Source organism: Gavialis gangeticus, unplaced genomic scaffold (assembly GCF_001723915.1).
Source record: "Gavialis gangeticus isolate Ggan-Ray unplaced genomic scaffold, GavGan_comp1, whole genome shotgun sequence".
NCBI lineage: Eukaryota > Metazoa > Chordata > Crocodylia > Gavialidae > Gavialis > Gavialis gangeticus.
In genome coordinates, this window is record NW_017728992.1 from 16,741,741 (window position 1) to 16,746,459 (window position 4,719).

The 4,719-nt window shown below is 43.4% G+C and overlaps 1 long non-coding RNA gene across 1 annotated transcript in view; it reads left to right on the forward strand.

Moving 5' to 3' along the window:
* The window catches only part of LOC109299245, a 21,793-nt gene that overhangs the window by 921 nt on the left and 16,153 nt on the right, over nt 1-4,719 (forward strand). The gene's annotated exons all lie outside the window — the stretch shown is intronic.

The window sequence follows — 4,719 nt, forward strand, 5'->3', positions numbered from 1 at the left end:
TAACTGAGAAGAAGGCTCCCAATTCCAGTTCACTACCATTCTGTTTTCTTGTCTAAAGAAGCTCAGGATTCTCCCCTCCTCCCCATTACTTTCCTAGCTTGACCTGGCAATTGAACTACTGTATCTGTATCCCCCTGCCACCTCCCTGCTCCAGCATCATGTTTACAGATATATGAAATATTTATTACAAACCTCAGATGCACTCATTTGAATTCAGCTACTTTTTGTGAATGAGCTTTCAGTGCACATGAATATGGTTTGTTTCCATTGATTTCTCACCAAAGGTGGATACTAGCCTTTTTAAAAGCATGCAGCTGTAATTCAGTACTGTACACATCTTTAATTCCAGGATGTCATTCTCCCCTTGTACTCGGCCTTGGTGAGGCCGCAGCTGGAGTACTGCGTCCAGTTTTGGGCTCCACAATTCAAAAAGGATGTGGAGAAGCTTGAGAGAGTCCAGAGAAGAGCCATGCACATGATCAGAGGTCAGGAAAACAGACCTTACGATAACAGGCTGAGAGCCATGGGGCTTTTTAGCCTGGAAAGGTGCAGGCTCAGGGGTGACCTGATGGCCACCTATTTATCAGGGGTGATCACCAGGATCTGTGGGAATGTTTGTTCACCAGAGTGCCCCAAGGGATGATGAGGCTGAACGGTCATAAACTACTGCGAGACCGTTTCAGACTGGACATAAGGAAGAACCTCTTTACTGTCCGAGCCCCCAAGGTCTGAAACAGCCTGCCATCGGTCACCTACATTGAACACCTTCAAGAGCAAATTGGATGCTTATCTTGCTGGGATCCTATGACCCCAGCTAACTTCCTGCCCTTTGGGTGGGGGGCTGGACTCGATGATCTTCCGAGGTCCCTTCCAGCCCTAATGTCTATGAAATCTATGAAGGGTGGGGGTGTAGCTCTCTATGTGAAGGAGCAGCACACTTCTCTACAAGCAGAGATTGGCACATGAGGAGGGCGACTTCAGACCCTCTGGGTTAGAATACAGGGAGAACATGGTGAAGGGAATAACTTTGGGAGTCTATTACAGACCTCCTAACCAGGAGGAAGAGCTTGACCATGAAGTTGCTAGGGATCTGGAAAAGCTTGCATATTCTCAGTACATGGTCATCATGGGCGACTTCAACCGGGCTGACATCTCATGGGAAGAGCATTTAGCCGGATCTGATCGATCGTTAAACTTCCTCACATGCATTGATAAGTTCTATTTGACTCAAGAAATCTACAGGCTGACAAGAGATAAGGCACCACATGATTATAGGTCAAGAGAACAGGCCTTATGAAGAGAGGCTGAGAGGCATGGGACTTTTCAGCCTGGAGAAGTGAAGACTCAGGGGTGACTTGGTGGCAGCCTATAAGGGCTATGCATCAGAAACTGGGAGAACATCTGTTCACCAGACATCCCAAGGGAAGACAAGGTCTAATAGTCACAAACTGCTGGAAGATCATTTTAGGCTGGACATAAAGAAAAACTTCTTTACCATCCGAGTCTCCAGAGTCTGCAGTAGACTCCCCTCAGAAGTGGTGCAAGCACCTATTCTGGATACCTTTAAGAAATACTTGGATGCTCATCTTGCTGAGATGATCTGACTTGAGCCAACTTAATGCCCCTTGGACTTGATGATTTTGCGAGGTCCCTTCCAGCCCTGATGTCTATGAGGGTAGTGAGGCATATGTATAACAGAGACTGTTCATTATAAGCATGATTTTAAAATGCTATTTTCCTTTTCTTCTAGACAAGGATAGAATACAGATTTGTTTATATTAATGTTTACAGCTGTGAAACAGCATGCAAGTATATCATTTAAATTTTAAGGTCACTGCTTTCCAAAAGTGATGTGCAGGATGTAAGAACTTAGAGAGAATGGAATGTTCTGGGGAACAAATTAAAAAAAGAACAATGGGGACAGATATAGTATTTTGGTAAAAGAATATTTGTCCCCTGAGCAACAGTTTTACCTCTGGTTAGTAGTAAAATTTAGGCTTTTACCATCACTAGTAGCACTCATTTGGAAACAGTTTTATGTTACTCATTGGGTTTAGCTGTACAGTGGATGCTATTAACAGCTGGACATTTACTGGCTGATACATGGTCCTAACATTTACCCTAGACAGTATCTTAGGCATAATTCAGGCATTAACAAGAGAAGAAGAACACGCCAGAGAGCAGTATTAGCTGCATCTTAGTGTCTTGAACATAATAAATTGCTGGGGTATGTTCTTATATACAGTCTTCTGTATAATACTTCTGTAATGAAGTGGCTAGACTGCTTGTATTGTAGAAAGCAGTCGTCCCCACCCCCTGCTCTGGGATCATAGAAAAATGACAATTCTATAATAAAAAGACCTGAAGCTGTAGATCACTTTTAAGAGTAAATATGCTGATTGTCATCTAGACACCCAGCTTAACAATAATATCATTAATTTATTATCCGGTTGCAAGACATTCTCCCATACAGCAATCTGTCCTGGGATCACAGAACAATGACACTTTCCTAGTAAATAGACCTGAAACTGTATTTTTTCAATAGCAAATATGTTGATCAGTATCCAGGAAGGTTGCCAATAGATGTGTAGTCATACTAAACCAAGTTTCTCTATCCAGCAATCTGTTGCTCCATATGTCCAAACTTCCAGCAGTGAGGAGTCTCAAGGGGAAAGGATATTTTTTGTGCTTACAGTAGTTCTCCACTGCTCTACACATCAGGAATTTTGAACAGATGCACTGCAACTGAATTCCCCAGAGATGACATCAAAATAAAGTTATACAGTAGGATTATTCAGCTACTCTATTTGACATGGATTTGCATTAGTCTCAGGTCTTATGAATTCTGAACATGTTCCTGTATGCCAGCTAGTAGCCATAGAAATTATGGTATGCTATGCTATGCTTGGCAGCTAGCTAAGACAAACTGTGAAAATGTCTAAAGGTAAAGCTGGTGCAACAATGTCAATCAATGTAATATCTAGTCCCCTGATTCATCCTGTGGCAATGAAGACTTAATTTCCATCAAATCTAGTTAAATCCCTGATTAAAACAGAGTGAAGAGCATTTAGACACAACAGCTATTAGAGTACTCTTCAGTCATTTGCCTTGCTGTGTCAAAATGCTGCCTGAGGTTCCAGCCACATAACTTACAGCAAAGTTGACAGGTGGTGCATAGTTTAACAAGTACATGCTCAGAAAATTGCAGTTTACTGATTTTGCCAGGTCTCCACTTGTTTATAAAAGAGACCCATTCAAGATCCAATAAGTTACAAAAAAAGCCAAACCTAACCAACCAACCAACCAACCAACCAAACAACAATGAATGAGCAGTCTTCACATCATCCATATTTTCCAGGGAAACAAGCTTTGTCCTTGCAACAGGATGCTTCCCTACCTTTCAGCAGAATAGTGTCAAGGCCAGTCCCCTCTCTATACCATGAAGTAGCCCTTAAAAGGAAACAGATATTTGAAGGAGTAAGAGAGACAAGCTGCTTAGCAAGGATTAGATGTTAATCAAGCAATTATCTCTAATCAAGATAAAAACCCAGGTACTAGGCGGTTCTGGGTAGTCTTTAGCAGGACAGTTGTGTTGCTTTGCCTAAGAGAGAAAGGGACAACCCTACCTCCTTTGTCCTGCTTAGAAAGAGCAGGAAACAATCAAGCAGGCTGAATGATGGAGAATAAGTCTGCTAGAAGAAAGCTTAAATAGGGACAAAACTGCACAGGCAAGGGCTGTGGCCAGTTTTGAAGACTGGGTGTGTATTTTTGTGCACTTTATCAATAACCCTGACCCCAGAGACTGGAACACTACTTTAGGGTGCAGACAGAAAATGATAATTTTTGCCCAATCTGGCCACAGAAAGTAATCTATAGCCATGACCAAACACAAGTGAGTGGCTTCAGACCAGTTAAAAAAGAACAAATAAAACCCCCAACCAAACAAAAACAAAACTGATCCGGTTTGGTCTTGGGGTTGCTCTGTTGGTTTTTTTTTCCAGCCCCTGCTGGAGGGTGGGGCAGGTGTATTCACCCCCTGCCCCCGATGTGGGTGCCTTCATTCCACCAACCCTACCTTCTAAGGCCAGTTGGGGAACCCCCTAGAATGAGCTCCCTCTTCTCCCTCCCATTCTGAAAACAGACCAGGCTGGCAGAGAGCTGGTTGTGGGGCTACAATTCACCCACCCCATTCTACAGAAGGGGCTGAAAAAACAAACACCAGACCAACCCCCAGATTCCCTTCACTCTTGGTTCCAGGGAGGGAACTTCTGTTTGGTCCTGCAGGGGAAAATCCTTGTAGCTCAGAACACTTGCTGCAAAGTGTTCTTATCTACAGTGGCAAGTTGCACTTCTGTCTATACCCTTAATGACTTTGGACTTAGTCTTCATGAGGTGCCATGAGGGAATGCTGTTCTGTGACTGTACTGTCCCAACAGTTAAAGTCTAAACAAGCTTAATTTGTCATATGGGCTACTGATCACGTATACTTGACTACAGAGAATACCTGATCTTCTAAGCAGTGTGCAGAGGTGAGCCCCAAAGTTCTTAATTTATGCCAGTGAGTGAGCTACTCTGTGGACACGTCTACATGCGATGCTGTGTTGCCATTGGAAATGACCCATGTGGCCCCAGCACTGCACATCATCATTTAAAACAGTAAAAATGGGGCAGTTTGGTGCATGTGTAGATGCACCCTGTGAGATTCAGGGGGGGGGGGGG